Source organism: Pinus tabuliformis, chromosome 7 (assembly GCF_031772625.1).
Source record: "Pinus tabuliformis cultivar Carrire ecotype Pingquan chromosome 7, CPIR1, whole genome shotgun sequence".
NCBI classification, from domain to species: Eukaryota; Viridiplantae; Streptophyta; class Pinopsida; order Pinales; family Pinaceae; genus Pinus; species Pinus tabuliformis.
Genome location: NC_142293.1, coordinates 764,520,110 through 764,540,979, shown reverse-complemented (window position 1 = coordinate 764,540,979; position 20,870 = coordinate 764,520,110).

Here is a 20,870-nt window from a genome sequence, read left to right as displayed (position 1 = left end):
CTATTATATGATCTCAGAATCTTAATTTTTTCCCTATCAATTTCTCTACATAGTCCATGAACCCTTGAAATTTTCCGATGAGTTCATCCTTTGTCTTCATGAAGTAAATCCATGCCTAGTAGAAGAAATTATCAATAAAATTCACATAATAGAGGAATCTTCCTAGATATTTGACTGGAATTGGACCACATACATCAAAATGAATTAGATCCAAGTTTTCCTTGGACTTACTACCACTACTTAGAAAATATATCTTGACATTCTTTCCAAGTGCACACACTATGGATACTCCTTCATGCTCTACCTACAATTCTGGAATACCTGAAACCATATGATTCAATGCTAGAAAATATCTATAGTGAATGTGAGCATATATTCTATACCATAGTTAACATAGATTAATGTTATCATGCACTAATGCTTGAGATGGTTGTCCCAAGAGTGTATACAATCCTTCTTCACAAACTCCAATTATTCTAGTAGAACCTATACTTGATCCTTGGGCCATACAAGAACTTGGCCATCAACAAATGCTATTGTATAGCCTTTATCTTCCAACAAACCTAATACATACAATATTTTTCTTAGATGAATTATTTCACCTAATTCTAGCTCAATTGATGATGACCCAATACCTTTCACTACATAAATATTTTTATCTCCATGTTCTACCTTTTGTGAAGATTCCTTTTCTACTAGAATTGTAATTTTTTCACAATCTCCTATCATATGTTTGGAGGCACCACTATCTATCAACGACATATCACTACTATCTGCAACAAAACCAGCAAGAGCAGAGAAAAATAAGAAATCGTTGTTACCTAGATTTTCATTCTTGTATTTCTTTAGATGTTCATCATGATCAATATCACTCGAGGAAGTATTTTGCTTTCCCTTCATTTTTCTATCATTCGATCCTTCAGGACATTGATTTATGTAGTGACCAAATTTGTGACAATGATAACATTGAATCTTTGACATATCTTTCTTTTCGTGAGGATGTTATACAACCAACTCACAAAACAATAGAAAATATAGATCAACGACTTAAAATTATCTTGTTAGAGGGGGGAAACCTCCTTTACATTACATAAATGAACAATTATGGGATGATACAAATGATAATAACTCCTCGGTATATATAGGAGTCTAAGGGGTCACAATATAATCAGAGCCTACATAACAATAATAATGTAAGGGCACAACAATAACAATAGTGGGCTTCTATGGGGCACAACAATAACAACATGGGGGATACATGGGCACAACAATAACAATAAGGGGCTACACTAAAAATAATAAGGGGAATACAATAGTATTATAGGGAACTAACATTCCCCTCTCCTTCAAAAAAGTGTTGTTGTCAACGTTGGAGTAGTTCCACATGTTTCTGTATAAAATTATCATCCTCCCATGTGGAATATTCAATGGGTAAGTTCTTCCACTTAATGAGATACTCTGAAATTAATCTATTTTTTAGTTATCGGGTTCTTGTTTTCGTGACTGCTTCAGACTCAAATATGATTTTTCCTTCTTCATCAAGTTATGGTAGCACTATTTGAACTGGGAGCTTGTCATCGATAACCTTCTTTAAGCATGAAACATGGAAAACTAGGTGTACTAAGGAAGATGCAGGAAAATCCAATTTGTATACCATAGTACCAATCTTTTGCAACACCTTGTAAAGACCATAGTACTTGGGTGATAATTTATTATCCTTCTTATCTTAATTGAAGGACATTTGTTTGTATGGTTGTAGCCATAAAAATACCTAGTCGGTTACATCAAAACTTCTTTCATTGTGATGTTTATTTTCATGTTGTTTCATTCGATTCTACGCCAGAGTGAAGTTATCCTTAAGAGTTGGAGAAATCATTGTTGATGCTCGATGTGATCTTCCACGGCTTGAACCTTAGAATTTTCTCTTAAAGATGATGTGATGGATGGTGGATGATATCCATAAAGTGCCATAAATGGGGTCATTTTTGTTGCAGTATGGAAGGAAGTGTTATACCACCATTCAACTAGAGGTAGCCATTTGACCCATTTTGTTTGTTTATCATATACAAAGCAACGAAGATATCCTTCCAAAAAAATTTTCACTATCTCGGTTTTCCTATCATATTGAGGATGATAATATGATCTATGAGCTAATTGAGTACCAATAAAAGAAACTAATTTCATCCAAAAATTTCTAGCGAAAATGGGATCTCTGTCACTAACAATAATCTTTGGGTTTCCATTTATCTTTTGAATTGTTTCCATAAATGCAGTAGTAACTTTACAGACTTTAAAAGGATGAGATGATGCAAAAAAGTGTGCATACTTGGTAAGTCTCTTAAATACCACCATGATGACACTCTTTCCTTCAGACTTGGGTAAACATGTGATAAAATCCACTTAGACCTCCTCCCAACGCTGATTGGAATGACTAAAGGTTGTAACATACCTGGGGTCTTAATTGTCTCAACTTTATTTTGTTGGCAAAACAAACATTCTGCCACAAACTTTTGAATATCAGATTTAAGGTCATCCCAAAAAAATTATTTCTTGACCCTATGGTAAGATTTTAAAAATCCTGAGTGCCCTCTTAAAGGGGAGGTATGAAATTCCAAAATAATGTTTGTTTTAGTTTGGAATTCTTACAAAGAAATAAGTGATCTTTGTACCATAATGAATCAATTTTCCAACTAAATGTATCAGATGTAATGGGATCTTTGGTTGAATTGAGGCTTGTGTGATCCATAACATTTATAAGAAATATTTCGGCGTAAATCACATGCAAAAAATATCTGTCAACGCATTTCGAACCAACAAGTGTGGTTCATCGTCAGGACAAGTTGAATGAGTGTCCACGCCTCTTCATCATTCTTCCATTCATCCCTTACTTCGGTTATCCAATCAGGTTGGATAATAGAAATGGCATAAAGCAATGCTTCCACATCCTCATCCTTTCTTGAGAGTGCATCTGCAACACCATTTTGCTTCCCTTTTTTGTAGAGGATTTCAAAGGCATAACCCAACATATTTGTGACCCATTTTTTTTCTCTTTTTGGAGATAATATTTGTTCCAAAAATTATTTAAGGCTATCATGATTTATTTTTACCTTTAAGTGTCTTCCCATTTGTTAAGGTTGCCATTGCTTTAGTGCGTGTAGTATTTACAACATTTCCTTCTCATAAATAGGTTTGTGTAAATACTTTCCTTAGATTATAAGACTTTCAAAATCAATTGGTCTTCCTTCTTGCATTAAAACAACACCAATTCCATTTCCCGAGGCATCACATTCCACAGTAAAGGTTTTTGTGAAGTCTAGCATAGATAAGACCAGTGATTGGACCATTGCCTCTTTAAGATGTTCAAAAGCCTTAGTTGCTTATGGAGTCCAAGAAAATGCATGTTTCTTCAATAATGTTGTTAGAGGTGTTGTTATTCTCCCACAATTCTTAACAAACTTGTGATAATACCCTGTTGACCTCAAAAATCCTCGAAGATGATTTATGGTTGTGGGGATTTTCCATTCCTTAATGGATTTAATTTTGTTAGGGTCAACCTTAACACCCTCATGAGATACAATATTACCCAAATATTCCACCTCCTGTGCTCCAAAGAAACTTTTGGAGTTTTTTGCATATAATTGTTTCTCCTCCAATAGTTTGAGCACCTTGTCAACATGTTGAACATGATCCTTCCAAGACTTGTAGATTAGTATATCATCAAAAAATACTAACACAAATTTTATACGAAAGGGTTTAAAAATGGAATTTGTCAAACATTGAAATGTGGAAGGTGCATTAGTAAGGCCAAAAGGCATGACCAAAAATTCATAATGACCCTCATGAGTTATGAATGTTGTTTTAGTAATGTCTTTATTATTCATTCTAATTCGATGATATCTTGAACGAAGATCCAACTTGGTGAAGTAAATTGCTCCATGTAATTCATCAATGACAAGAATGGGAAATTTATATTTAATAGTGAGCTTGTTAAGCTCCCTATAATTTGGTCACATATGCCATGATCCATCCTTCTTGTGCATAAATACTCCTAGAGTAGAGAAATAACTTTGACTAGGTTGAATTATACCCACCTCTAGAATTTCTACAACCATACGTTCAATTTCACTCTTTTGGGCATAGGGATATATGTATGTTATGATGTTTGGGCGAACACTTATTGGAATCAAATGAATAGTATCATCATGATCATGAATAGGTGGGAGGCCTTTAGGAGTCTCAAATACCTTGGAATGATTGTCCAATACTTTTTGGAGATCTAGAGAAATAAATGATTTCGATGTTTGAACCTCTAGTGAGAATAATTATGCAATTACACCCCGTTGTTATTTCTTCATAAGATTTTTCATGCCATTAGAGATGATTATATTTCTTGGTTTCCCTATGATACCCCTTAATTCAACTTCCTTTCCTTCCTAAAAAAATTTCAAGAAAAGTTCTTGAAAATTAAAAGCTATCGTCCCCAAAGATTGTAACCATTGGACTCCTAGTACAACATCAACACCACCCATTGGAATGGAAAGCATTGGAATATTTAATGCATACTCCCCCATTGTTAACTTGATACTATGACACTTTCCAGAGAAATCTATAGTTCCTCCATTTGCAACCATCACTTGAAACTCTGGTGTTGGATATAAGAAGCAATTCAATTCCTTGGCTATCTTACAATGAATAAAATTATGGGTACTACCCAAATCAATCATAACTATTACCTTTTTCTTCTTGATATATCCTTCTAGCTTGAGAGTTTGAGTGGTAATTCCTGCCAATGCATTACAAGATATGGTCGGATTCATTTCTTCTTTCTCTAGGTTTGATTCTTGGTGTATATCCTCCTCTTTTGATGCTTCTTGTTCCTTTTCTTCCTCCTCTTCACAATCTATGTAGAATAATTTCTTCTCATCATACTTATGACCTTTAGTGTATTTTCTATCAAAACTGTAACAAAGCTCTTTTGCTTTTTTTTCTCCAATTTTTGTAGTGGCAACCTTGTAGGTTATGGAAGACTAGGAGCAACACTTCCATATTTATAGTTGTGAGTAGTATACTTCATTGTTTCCATAAATTTTCTTTCAACTTTTCTTGACACCTTGAATACTTTCTCCAATGAATCAGGTTCCCAAAGGTGAACCTCATGTTGGATGTTATCCTTTAAAGTCCCTATGAAGGCATCAATCACACACTCCTCTAGAATATCAGTTACCCTAATAATAAATTTTTTGAAGTCTTCAATGTGCTCTTCCATTGAACCCTTTTGTTTGAGATTTATCAATTGGCTAAAGAAGGTGTTGCTCTTTGTATCTTCATAATGTGCTATCATTTCCTCTGTAAAAATTGACTAGGTGACAAGTGGTTTACAAGAACAAATCCATCTATACCATACAAACTGATTGGGTTCTAAATATAAAGATGCAATATGTATATTTTTTGAGGGTTGCACATCATGTAGATCAAAATATTGCTCCATATGTAGTATGCATGTTATCGGATCCTTGCCATCAAACTTCCTCATATCGATATTTAGAATGTGGTAGGTTTTCAACCCAAAGTTAGAGTCTCTAAAATCATGATTAATATTCCTTTTGTTATCATCATGAGATTCATTGATCTATAGCTGAATGTTAGTTTTGTTGTGCTAATTTCAACTTCAGATTTCTAAACAAATTCTTGTCAATTGCTTCATGTGCATAGGTTCCCTTATGGTGTTTGTGAACAAAAACAGGTAAATTTTATCAAGTTTTATGTTAAGTTCATGAGCATATTAAGATGAAAATGAAGTGTTGAACAATAGAAAGTAAATGAATAGCAAACCATCAAGAAGAACACTTAGCACAGTGTTTTGATAAAGGAGTTCACCCCTCCTGGGCTACATCTCCTTGGTCCAGCTTCCATGGCTTGGGCCTCTGTATTTGATCAAAATGGAAAAAATTACAGTTTACAATGCTCTACAGCTCCTGAAACCTGCTTCAATGGACTCAAAGCATCCAAAAACCCCAAATATGACTCTTCAAGCTCTTCAATTGGACTCTAGCTAATCTAGGCTTGACCTCCTCCTTTGGTGGCCCTAGGCTTCATTAAACTTCAACGTGGAAAAATCACATACAAAAGTGCCTCTCTACCTATGCAACCTATTCCATTATGTTCAAAGCATCCAAATCATCTAGGAACACCTTTTTCTGATCCTCATTTGGTCGAATTGTGCCCAAGTTATGACAAAAACTATCTTCTCTTAGTAATCCTGCGCTAAAACTGGAGGAACTCCAGTTAGCTCCGCTAATTTTGGAGTTAGGTCTGAACTTGGAGGCACCACCAAAATTTCCGCCAACCTTAATTGTGGTTTAATTAAAGTTAATCACGGATTAATTAAGTGCTAATCCATAGTTAGCGCTAATACCACATTTAATGGCCAACCGCTAGCCTTAACCTGGCGGTTTGAGTGGAGAGGTTACAAGGGCGATAACTACTGTGGTTTACGCTAGTGGTTTAGTTGGCGTGGTTTATTGACCATTTTTCTAGTTGTTACGTAACTGTCCACATGGAGTGTTCACATGGGAGGGCTGGCCTGCGGGCTGGCCCTCCTAACCCCCAAACCTCAAACAATTACATTTTAAGTTTACGCAAAAAACTATAAGGTTAAGAAACAAAGTGTAGTGGAGATAGCTATGTGCTTGGTCTTGTCCAGAGGAGGTCGCAGGGTCTAACCCCAGAGCCTCCATAAAATTTTTGATGCATGCCATAACTGACCTTTAGGGAGGGACACGTGGCGGCCTCTGGGCTTGCCACTTGTCCCATCCTCATCGGTCCTCTCTAAACCAATGAAAACACACCACATCACCACCTTACAAACCAATAAAAGAATTCCACTTGGTGCATTCGGATAGTCCATTGACCAACCTTGACTTTTTACAGTCACCTACCACATCAGCAGTCCGTACTACTAACTGTGCAATGACTATACATTTTTTTTAATTTCTTATGTTTGGCAAATTGGTTAGCGGGCTCTATCTTTCTCATACGAACTATGTTTTGAATGAAAAGAGTTGCGTTCGGATAATTTTATCGACACATATGCAGTCGTTCATGTTTCAAGCGATTCCAAGCACTTTGAATTTTGAGCTAATTCTTGCCCCTTATCCAGATTTCGATCACTCCTTCCCACTGACAGGATTTTGGACACACAAAATCTAGTTATTTGATGGGAGTTGAATACTCTTCTCCTTCCCAAGTTCTATCATCTGATTCTACTTGAAGAAATCTCCATGAAAACCACTTGGGTTTACTGACATGTGTTGCCTTGCAAATGGTTATGTCCCTCAACCAATGTTCTCCTTTTGTTGTTGACCCAATCCAACACTTGTTGGATACTTTTTGGCTGCAAAATACCTTTGTTGTACCACATCGATCCCTCGGAACTTGGAAAACTGATACAATTTGATAGCCTTCCCACTGAGAATCTTGGCGTCAACACATACAACGGTCTACAATGGATGCAAATTTTTGGCATCTTGTCCACTTTCACTTCTTGCCTCTATCATCCTCCAGTTCAACATGCTACTCATGTCATGATTTGAGAATGAAGGCTAAGCATGAGCATCTTGCTCAAGAATGAACCTTCCAAAATCCTGCGACATCTTGTCACAAATACAACCATTAAATGGAAAAACACATTATGCAAGAAATGCAAATCAACGACCTCTTCTTTTTCTCCTTCAAAGAAACAATTGTCACATCATGTAACATCGCCATGTACTCTTGCATCTTGGTGTACAAACCATCGACTAACACAAGTCGACAAAACATACTTCTTCAAGCAACTAACTTGACTTGAGAGCCAAACATAAGCATGTACAACAACTTGACGATTCTTTGCATAAACAACAAGAATTTCACATCTCATGCAATAATACATCAACATATCCCTTTCATCTTTGGAGATAAAATCAACTCTTCCAAGTCAATATGACATACATGTGACAACAATCGACACAAGTCGACACTCATGCATGTATCCAAACACAATGAAACTAGCAACAATTCCATTGTTCACACACACACAAACTCTCATGTATGTGTACAATTCTTCAACTCTCCCTCAAGTACAAACACAAGTACAATAAGCCCAAAAACATGTATGGGTACATAAAGAGCTGAATTGACAAATTTGTTGCAAATGAAGTGAGTAACATACCCCACTTTCACACACCTTCTTGGCAAAAATATGCAACATCAAGAATGCATTCAAAAGAAATGCATTCACATACAAACTTGTAACCACAAATTGCCTTCTTTGTTGCATTTAAGTGAGTCAAATAGAACTCCACTTTCAACATCTTGCATCATACAAGTTGCAGCATACTTTCAACAGAAAAGTAATGCGTTCATAAGGCAAAGAAATGCATTTTTAAGGCAAAGAATTGCATCTATCAACAAAAGAAATACAAGCCTTATTTGGTTAAGAAATCAAACCACCTCTTACCAAACCATTTCAATGGCACTTCTTTCAGATGCACATCATCTTGTGAATCATATTGACCCACATCCATTATGGAATCTCCTTTTCCATCATTTCCAAAATCTCTCTCCACCTTCTTCAACTGCCATGGATGACTTGTTGGATGCAAAGTCCAACACTTGTCTACAAGATGACCTTGCTTATGGCAATGAGTGAAAAATAATTGCATCTTCTTTTCAACATAGTTTCCATTATCCAATGGAATTTTGATTTTCTATCTCTTTTGTTTTGAAAATTTCCTATGTATGACTCCTCTTCCAACACCTCGAAACAATATGGTTATTCAAACCACAAAAAGAACATGTAAATTCTCTCCAATTCTTATGTGAAGATTTACCATGTTTATCATAATCAAAAGAAACTTGATTAAAGGCAAATTTATACCTTGCACTTTCACCTTTGTCGCCTTCTTGAGGAGGTGAATTTGATGAGGTAGTGGCTCTCTTCAGAATACCAACAATGGTTTCAAGGAACTTAGAGATTTCATCATCCTCTAGTTTGTCATTTCCACTAGTTGCATGCTTATGAGCATCTTCTTGCAAAGTGGGTATAAAACTTTTGCATTCCTCATGAACACAAACTTCAAAAGCTTGAGGGTATGAACATGTAATGAAATTCCCTCTTGGAACACCTTCATGTGCCTCCTTGGCTTTGGAGCATTCTCCATCATGTTGTCCATAACCAAGACCCAAATACCTAGGCCTTTCCTCAACAACAATTGGATCAACTATGCCTTGTGCATGTGTGCCTAACCCTTTACCTTCATAGCCCATCTTCATCAATAATTTGGACCCTATTCCTCTAGTGTGTCTTTCAAAAGCACCAAAACATTAATTTTGAGAGGAAATTGAAGATAAACTTGAATTTCATACCTCATGTTCATGCACATACTTGGCTAGGGTTTCATTGGCATCATGGATTTGAATATCCATCTCATGCATCTCTTCAAGAAGCTCTTGCTTCTCCTCCTTCATGGTCATCAAATACTCTTGAAGTATAGTGTTCTCCTTCCTATCTTCATATAGATCTTGCACCATATCTCTCATGATGATAAGCTCTTGCAACATCTCTTCATCAAAGAATCTTTCTAAGGAAGAGAGATTAGAATCATCACTTGTTGGAGCTGACATCACATAAACTTGCACACTATTAGTTCTTCTTGCACAAATATCAAGAAAACAAACCTTGCTCTGATACCAACTTGATATGTAGCTGAATGTTAGTTTTGTTGTGCTAATTTCAACTTCAGATTTCTAAACAAATGCTTGTCAATTGCTTCATGTTCATAGGTTCCCTTATGGTGTTTGTGAATAGAAATAGGTAAATTTTATCAAGTTTTATGTTAAGTTCATGAGAATATTCAGATTAAAATGAAGTTCTGAATAGCATCAAGTAAATGAACAACAAACCATCAAGAACAACACTTAGCACAATGTTTTGATAAAGGAGTTCACCCCTCATGGGCTACATATCCTTGGTCCAACTTCCATGGCTTGGGCCTCTTTATTTTCTCAAAATGGAAAAATGTATACCTTACAATGCTCTACAACTCCTAAAACCTTCTTCAATGGACTTAGAGCATCCAAAAACCCCAAATATGACTCTTCAAGATATTTAATTGGACTATGGATGATCTAGGATTGACCTCCTCCTTTGGTGGCCCTAGGCTTCATTAAAACTCAACGTGGAAAAATCACGTACAAAAGTGCCTATATGCCTCTGCAACCTATTCCATTGTGTTCATAGCATCCAAATCATCTAGGAACACCTTTTTCTGATCCTCATTTGGTCAAATTTTTCCCAAGTTATGACATAAACTTTTTTCTCCTAGTAATCCTCCACTAAAACTAGAGGAACTCTAGTTAGCTCCACTAATTTTGGAGTTAGGGCCAAATTTGGAGGCACCACCAAAATTTCCACCAACCTTAACTGCGGGTTAATTAAATTTAATCTCGTATTAATTAAGCGCTAATCCACAGTTAGTGCTAATACCACGTTTAGTGGCCAATCGCTAGCCTTAACCTGGCGGTTTGAGTGGAGAGGTTACAAGGGCGGTAATTGTTGTGGTTTACGTCGACGATTTAGTTGGCGCGGTTTACTGACAGTTTTTCTAGAAGTTACGTAACTTTCCACATGGAGTGTTCACATGGGAGGGCTGGCCCTCCTAACCCCCAAACCTCAAACTGTTACACTTTAAGTTTATGCGGCAAACTATAAGGTTAAGAAACAAAGCGTAGTAGAGATGATTATGTGCTTGGTCTTGTCCAGAGGAGGTTGCGGGGTCGAATCTCAGTGCCTCCATAAAAATTTTGATGCGCGCCATAACCAACCTTTGGGGAGGGACATGCGGCGGGCTCTAGGCTTGCCACTTGTCCCCTCCTCATTGGTCCTCTCTAAACCAATGAAAACATGCCACATCACCACCTTACAAACCAATAAAAACGTGCCACTTGGTGAATCCAGATAGGCCATTGAAGAACTTTAACTTTGTACAGTCACCTGCCACGTCAGCAGTTTGTATTGCTGACTGTGCAGTGACTGTACATTTTTTTTATTTCTTATGTTTGGCAAAGCGGTCAATAGGCTCTATCTTCCTCATACGAACTCCGTTTTGAACGAAACGAGTTGCGTTGGGATATTTTTGCCAAGACGGGCGTGATAGTTCAGGTTTAGAGTGATTTCAAGAACTTTTATTTTTAAGCTAATTCTTGCCCCTAATCCAGATTCCAATCATTCATGGAATAACTTGTCACCATTAGGAATCATTTCTTGTAGTAACTTTGTCAAACCTTCCATTTATGCTTTTAAACCATCCTTCAAACCTTCCATTTTTGCTTCTAAACCATCCTTCAAGCCTTCCATGTCCATTTTTATTTTTGGTTCTAAACCATACGTGTTCCATTTTGAATCATCCATCTTAACATTCAACATTGCTTTCGATTCATTTTTGGTTGCTCTTTGTGAGAGTGAAATTTGTTGCATTTGGTCTCATAATTTCGATATATCATGTTTCATTTCTTCCTCTTCTTCGTGCATCATAGAAGAGCTTTATGGTTTCTTAATAGGTGTGTCCATTTTTTTTCTATTTATTTTAGAATCAAACAATGATATCTATGCTTCTCTATGCCCTTTTAATCACTTCACACTATTTTTTCAAAAAAAAGCTATGCAAAATTTAAAAAAAATACACACATTTTTCTTGTTTTTTAGGAGCTCGATATTGAAACTATTGTATATCTGTAATTTCAGATTTCCAAGGTCTTAACCTTTGTCCTGTTATAGCCCTCTGAGTCTTCTTTCCAACCCCACAAGTCAGACTGAGATTGGATTTTTCAAGAAATAGTTATGCCCAATCTCCTTGATGACCTGATTATCGACTGGTTCAGTAGAGCGAAATTTTACAGAGTTCCACATGTCATCGTTTCAACCTTCGGCCTTGAAAATGATACAAAAAAAACTTAAAATTTGTGTAATTTCAGCCACTTTTTACAAAATTCAAATTCAATGCTCGAAGAGAAAGTTATGACTATTTTTCCTAGGTCACCTTTCTAAGATTGAATTTTGGAGCCTACAAAAACAATAACTTCCTTGAATCATATCTCTAAAAATATAGTGAATCAAGATCTGAAATTCGTACAAAAAAATTCACTAATATTTTGGCTATACGTGGTTGGAATTTCAGCTTCTTAAGCCTCGTAGAAAAATTTTATAACGAAAATTCCAAGATGACATGTTTGAAGAAGCGAAACCCTAGAATCCAAAGCTCTGATACCAAATGTTATGCAACTAGCTCACAAAACAGTAGAAAAGATAGATCAACGACTAGAATTATCCTCTTTGAGGGGGAAAGCTCTTATAAATTACATAAATGAATCATTCTTAGATGATACAAATGATAAGACCTCCTTAGTATATATAGGAGTCTATGGGGTCACAACATAATGAGTTCCTACAAAACAATAATAATGTAAGGGCACAACAATGCAATATTGGGATTCTATGGGGCACAAAAATAACATGGGGGATACATGGGCACAAAAATAACAATAGGGGGCTACACTAACAATAACAATAATGGGAATACACTAGTATTATAGGGACCTAATAGAGGAGCAGGTCTTCTACCTACATTTCTTCTTTGGAAACTAAACTTCTTTCTTCCTCCAACCTTCTTGGAATGAGTTGCAAATGCTTGTGAGTCACCTTCTTAAGGTATTTGAATTTTTCCTTTTAGCATGAGTGTAGATTCTTCTTGAGTACATGAGGTCCATAGTTCTCCAAAACTTGGAATTTATTTTCTACCACAAACACTATATGCAAATGAGTCTTGATGATTCAGATAGCCCATTAATAACAATAGTCACAAGTTAAGTTCCATAAATAATTTCTCTAATAGATTAAATTTTATCTCTTAGATGAACTATACTCATGAAGTAGAAAGCCATTGAATTTGAACTAGACATTTGAATGCCATGAAGTTGATTTCTCAAGGACATTTTTTGTCCAATGTTGTCAATAGTATATAATCCTACTAGGGCATCATATACTTTCTTGGAAGTCTTTAATTCTGAGATAAATGGAATTAAATGATCTTTAAAGGATTCAATAAGAATCATTTGTGCCTTGATTTCAATATTTATGTGCTAAGCATTCCTTCATCATCCTTAGGTTTATATACCTTTCCTTTTTCATAGTCTAAGACATCATTTTCTTCAAGAACTAGGTCAATTGTCTTTTTTCATTCCTTGAAGTTTGATGTGCCTTCTAGCTTGTTTCCTTCCTTACAAGAGGGAGCCATCTGCATAGGATTATTGGACATAGATAAAATTTCATAAAATAGAGTATTCTGCTTTAGAGAGAGAGAGCTCTTCAAAGAGTGATCTCAATGTCCTTTCCTCACCAAAGACTTTATACTATGCTGATTTTTCAAGTGTGATAGGATACAAGCACTAATTTCTGAAATTGATAATTACTTCCAATGATGTAGATATTATCTTTATAATTCTAGTTAATCATTAAGCAATTATACTTTATAAATTTAACCATAAAAAGTGGTAGTACAATAGAGATCACAATGATGCACAAGATCTACCCTAGGAAAACCCACTTGGGGGAAAAACCCAACAACATTTTCCTTAGAGAAATTATTCAATTCAACAGAGATACATCTAATTCTTCAAGTCAAACATAAATTCAAATTAACTAGCAACAGAACCCTGATCACACCTCGTCAAATTTCCCTCTTGAAAAGTACATTTGTTTCCCAATAAACTTGTCTTGGTCTGAACTGAAGGGACGAAATTCAACCTGCTTCTACACCAAGAAATATTGGTCATGTTTCTCTAATATGCCCATAAAACTCAACCTTCCTAACACATGTGTGAGGTCACAAAATAAGAGAGGGATCAAATGTGTGAGATCAAACAGATACAGGGAGAATATGTTGGTTTGCTTGATCAACTTCATGATTCTTTTCTTTGTCTTCTTTGTCTAGATGAGCAGAATATATCTTTTCTTGTGCGAGATCCGAATGGTACCAAGATGAGAGATTCAAATGCATTTATATAGTTATCCTAGGAGGCTGAACATATATGACAAATGAAAGGCCAACTTGGAGGTCTGACTTGACTTCCTTGGAGCCCAAAATTCAAATTTAAAATTTAAAATTTTTCTCTTTTGAAACTGACATGAAGAACACGTATTATATTTATTATTACATGTATTTGAAGGGAAAAAATATTAATTATGAAGATTGACCATATCTACAAAATTCAACAGTGGCTTCCATCTTCTAATTGAAGTTGGAGATGTTTTTATAGGTTTTATCGAAACCTACATGCATTGTAAATGGATATTTGTGCCCATGTTTAATAGCTTTCTAGATAAAGGAGTTTTTCCCCTAAGATAGTTGTGAGTCTCTAGAGAAGAAAATAACTTTTCATATTGTTGAGATCATTGTGATCCCTGGAGAAGAAAATAGTGTATGATATTGTTTATAAGGGACCCTTTGTTCCATTGAGAATGTTGCATTAAATTAGTAAACTATTAGGTTCACTAGGATAGTCATTAAGGATTTCAACAAGCTATGACGATCGATTGACTAAGAGAATGAAAAACTATATGTTCATATCACCTAGATAATGCATTTAGAACAATATTATATTTTCTCTTCTTGTAAGTAATTTGAAAATCATAACATGTAGCTTATCAACTTATTTGTGTTATTCATATGTCAATGTACTATTTAGTCAAGGCATTTTAGGCTAAAATCATCAATGCATATAAAGAACTTATTACCAATAGAAAAAATTTCTACTTAGTTACTGCATATTGGATGGGAGACATTGTGTTATTGTGTGTGAATAACCTCCACTACATATAATTTCATTTTTCTCTCAAAGGAAATTGTTTTGACCTAAGATCATATTTAAAGGCATCATATTCAATGTCAAAGGGGTGAGAGAAGTTGAGAGTGGTAGGCACCAGTATTGATATGGGAGCTTTAATTTCTCAAAGGATTGTTGATATTATTCATGCCACTAAAATGAATCCTTCTTTCTGAGGTCAATGATGAACAATAAGAGAAAATATTTCCATGCCTCTTGTAAAACCCAGTGGCTTTCATGAATCCTTAACTTCTTATTGTCTAGGGTCTTGTCCATTCTTATGGGGATCAAATCTCTAAATCTACATTGATCCCTTGTAGTAAGAATATAGTATTGTGTGTGTGCCCTAGAAAATTCCAATTTAGACTCTTCTGTGTATAATTTGTGTTCTTCCAATGTGGCTAAGACATTGACTTAAGTGTTTCATGTGTTTATTCTAAGTATTATTATAGATTAGAATATCATCAAAAAATAATAATTGTTAATGAACTAACAAACAACTTATTCATTAATGATTGAAATGATCTTAATGTGTTACAGTGCAAGGAAATGACAAGAAATTTCTAATGGCCTTGATGAGGGCATAGGGTAATATTCTCTTGCTATTGACGGAAAATTGGGATCTAATTTCAACCCAAGAGAACCTTTTGGAGAAAAAAAATCACAATGTAATTCATCCATTAATTCATTAATTATAGGCATGGGAATTTTTTTTTGGGTAATGATTCCTATAGTGTCCTATAACTAATGAAAAAGAAGCATCATATTAGGGGAATTTTAAGGTAAAAAGGGGTCCTCAAATAAAAAAATGTACTAATAAAATTAAATTTAAATGAACCAATAGGATTCAAGATGATGATGTCATCCTTGAGAGTAAATACTTTTGGAGAGAAAATAAAAGAAAAAAAATTACTTTTTATATTGTATTTTTGAATTATCTCCTTATAGGTTTACTCAAATTTCAAGTGTAGTCACTCGTTGGATGTTGAATTAAATTCCATATCCAATAAGCACCCACTCTGCATAATTCTTAGTATACCTGCATCGAAAAAAATGAAAATACATGAAAAAAATGTTTTTAGACACTTGTTGGATGTCGAATTACATTCTATATCCAACAAATACCCACTTGTCATACTTCTCAGTACACCCACAACGCAGAAAATTTAAAATTCATGAAAAAAGTGTGTTGAAAACACTTTGATTTTGAATTTTTGCATTGTGGGTCTACTTAGAAGTACGCAAAGTGGGTACTCGTTGGATATAGAATTTAATTCCACACTTTTGTCAAGGATTTTCAATTTTTGCGTCATGGGTTGACTTAGAAGTATGCACAGTGGGTACTCATTCGATGTGGAATTTAATTCTGCATCCAATGGGAACAACCTTTTTCATGGATTTTCAATGTTTGTGTTGTGGGTCTACTCAGAAGTATGCATAGTGGGTACTTGTTGGATGTGGAATTTATTTTTGTATCCAACAAGTGTCTACACTTGACATTTGAGTAAGCCTATAAGGAGATAATCCAAAAAAATATTTAAAAAATAATATTTTCCTTTCTTTTTCCTTAAAAAATCATCTCTTATTTTATTAGTTTCCTTAGGAGACCCATTTTAGACCTCAAAATTCCCCTAATAGTGTATTTATTTCTAGTTAACACCATTAGAGTTAAGCATGGGTTCTTTTTAAGAGAATTAATCTTGAATCTAAGTGTTCTTCAACAAGGCTTTCTCTTCCAACCTTTGCAAAATAAGCATAGTGATGTAGGTTATGAGGAAGTTTTTTGGGCATATGTTAAGATACAAGCAATTGTTTTTTAAATAACTTGGTAATGCATGGAGGTTGATTCTCATGAGGTATGCTTACTTCCATTTGAAAGAAAATATAGAAACCCTAATTACCCATTTATAAGGAGCTTAACCATATGTTTGCAATCCACTAATTTATAGGCTTAATTTTAAGGGCCTCGATGGTTAACTAGTGATTGTATTGGTTAAAAGAGAATTTTTCTCTATTTGATAGAACAAGTCCCATAGTAGTATAAGTCACTATACTCCAAGGGAAACACCACCAAAATGTGTCCCATAGAGTTTATCTTTAAGGTTACAAACCCCTAGAATTAACTCAACATTATGGACCACGTATTTATAAATTTGTCTATGGTAATAGTACTAATAGGGAAGCATCGAAAGAGATCTATGTGGAGACATTGTGGTTTGAATTGTTTTACATTCAATATACTTAGGAAATTGCTTGACTAATTCATTACAGGGACATTATTTATTTAAATAGTAACTAATAATTTAAAGGTTTTTATGCAATTAAGACCTGTGATTGTAGCTAGGGATACTAAGAACTCCCATTTTTTATGGGTGGGGATGTATTCTCTTCATATTCTAACTCACTAGCAAAGTATTTTGGGATTGATTCAAATTTGGACCTAAGTTCTAAGTCAAATTGATGAGAATATGTGGGCATAGCTTAGGGGAATTGTAAATGTGTCCTTTGGACCACACTTGAAAGCAATGAAAACTAGGATTAGGGGAGGTAAAATGGGTTAGTACTATAATTACCAACTAAGCTTAGCAAGTTTTACGATTTAAACCATATTTTATTTTTAACTCTCCATATACAGAACTACTACCTTATATTGAAAATTACTATTTATTCTCAAGGGCCCTATCACAATTATACTCTTCTAGCTAAAATGATAGCCCTTCTAAAGAAAAGGGTTGCAACATTTTTACTTTTCATTGTATTTCTAACCTTAATTGAAATGCATATATCCCTTACAAAGTATGCTTCTAGCTACAGTTTTTATTCAAGAACTTGGAATTTATCTATTAAATCCTTAACCATAAGTCTCTTTTGAAAACTTGTTTATATGAAAATAACTTCTCTCTAAAAATCAACACTTGGGACTAAGAAAGTTTCAAGCTAAGGCTATTTGAAAATCACCTTTATGAAGTTTAGGGCACTAATATTTTTTTTTAATGAGGGTAAAATGAAAGCAAGATCAAAATAAAAGACAATTTTAAAAACCAAAGAATCATTTAACACATTTAATTTATAATTTATATTAAATGTCAGTAATGACCAACTCAATTGTAAAACTGCTCCTCATGGGTCCTCATCATAAGATGAAGTCCACATGCCTTATTTTTCTTGGTAAAATCTATAACAGTTATGAAAACTGATAATATTGAGAGTCTCTTTAGTTAAATTCAAGATAAGGAAATCCAAATTCAATGACAAATATAGAAAAGAGTACAAATTTGAGTTAAAGTTATTCAAATCATCATATTGTCAATTCAATGATTTCAAATCATGAAAATTAAGTGTCAATTTGACAAAGGATGCACTGGTGGACATTCAAACTGAACAAGAAAACAATTTCATGCAAGTAATCAATGGAAGAAATTAGATCAATAATTGTACGAGGTAGGATAAGACCAAAACAAAAAGTGAAAGAAGAAGAAAATAAGGAAAGAATAATGAAGATGGACTCCTAAGCACAAACAAAGTAAGAAATGACAAATTGACAACAAAGTAATAAAATAGTATGACAAAATAAAGTAAACAACAAACAAACCAAAAAGAAAGAAAAATAAAGACAAAGCAATTAAAGCAAGAACAAGGAGCAAAAAATAACACTGTGCATCATAAATTGAGAGTCAAAAGAAAAGAAAATTAGAATCCCTAAACAATGAAAATCCCTTAGTAATTCAATGCTCCCTTGATAGTTTTTTATGACATGTATGTAAATATAATGTAGAAGAATTTATCATGGTCCTAACTTAAATATAAATTATGAATAAAGGCAAAATTATCCCCAACAAACTTGTATTTAAAATAAATATTTGAAAAATTGTACCAGAGTCAAGTTATGATGATATAATGAAAATTGTAATTGGGAATGTGGTTGTAAATCATGTGAAAGGAATGCATACTCAGTTGGTCATGTTAAAAGATTTTATAAGATCCTAAAAAAAGCACAATGTAACCCTAATTTATAACTACCATGGATATTCCATAGGAAAATTTGTCACTATATTATGCATGAAAATACAAATTATGCAAAAAATACATAACAATAAATTAAAACTCACAAACCACAATTTGACACAAGATATGACTTGAGAAACCCTTTTAGTAGAAAACCTAGTTTGAAGATGAGGTCACTCGACTCCATTTCTCTTAATAGAAAATGGCTACAATTACAAAGAAGTATGTCTTGTGGCTCGTGGGCTACTACACTGCATGAATTCCCTTTGTGTGATCTATCTCCTATCCCTCTTAGCTATTTTTTTTCATCTATGAAACAAATGCACTAAAAAATAATGGAACCCCTTTTCCTCCTAATGCCTCGATTATCACACAACCCAATAGCCTACTAGTTCTTAGGTTTGACTATCTCAACTTTTAACCAGAGTTATAATATAGACTCTTCTAGATTCTTCTTCATCATAATCATATGGATAACCCCTTTTCCATGAATAAGGGGGGATAAATTTGCATCCTCTCTATTTATGTTGGTGAAAGAAGGAAGGTCAAATTCTGAGTGGCATAACTTTTGCATATAAACTTTGATCGAGGCAATTCTTGTGTCATTGGAAAGGTCTTTATGCGTAGAATATGAAAAAAAAAGGTGTTGTGATAAAGAAACAAATTTTCATTTCAACCCAATATACCAAAGGTCATCCTGCCCTTGCCCTGCCCTTGTCTTGTAGTTTTGTACCTCTTCTTCCAAACGTTATCTTCTATTAATTGTGCCTAAGCATCTGGTGAAAAATCATCCACATAAGGTTACACTTGTTCCTCTTTCTAATCTAGCATGGAAGGCTCATAGAGCTTCATATTCTCTACATTCACAACTAAGTAAATGAGCATGTATGGGGGTAGACTAAATATGTAGGCATTATCTCCCACCCTTTCTAGTATCTCAAAGGGACCATATCGCAGAGCCTTGATTTTCATACTAGGACCTTGTAACCTCTCCTTGTTCAAGTGTAACCATACTTGGTCTCCCACCTTGAACAACTTCTATGTTTTGTGCTAATCATGCATGGCTTTATATTTGTCCTATGACTTTTGCAGTGTGCCATGTACCTATATATGGATCTGCCTAATCTTCTCAACAAATTTTTCAACATTCAACTCATCCCCTATAAGATCCTCCCTCACTCCTCCTTTATATCGATATGTAATATCCAAAGGTGAAGGTAACAAATATCCAAAATTAGTTTCAAATGGGAACTTACCAGTAGAAGTGTCGATTTCTCTGTTATAAGAGTGTTGTATATATACTATATTTTCATCCCAAGTTTTTGGATGCTTCTGATTATGACCCATCAAAATCTACTCCGTAGTTCTATTGACTACTATTGTTTGCCCATCTTTCTGAGGATGGAATGTTGTAGACCTCTTCAACCTTGTGTCCATCTTCTCCCATAATGTAGTCCAAAATGCATTGAGAAATATCACGTCCCTATCTAAAAAGATGTTCCTTAGTTTCCCAAAATGTGCATAGACCTATCCAAAGAATAATTTTGTTACTTATTGACCATTGATGGTCTTCTTATAGGGAATAAAAACACACACCTTGTGAACTTGTCAACTACCACAAATAGATAGTTGTGTCCCTTCTTGGTTATTCGTAAACTTCCCACAAAGTCCATGAAAATTATTTCCCAAGAACAAGTGGGTAAGGGTAAGGGATGGTATATACCCTGTTTCATGTTACTAGGCTTGTTGGTATTGTTGAAATTGTAACTAGGTTCGGTCTTCATAATTATTGTATTTGTATCAATATGTATTTCTTGCAAAAACAAAAGAAAAATTATTAGTATTATTAGTATTATTTTATCGAGCATGTTCTTCATGCTTTATTTTTTGTCAAAAGAAAAATTCAAAGGGCATGTTCTTCATGACCCTATAAAAAGAAGATAATT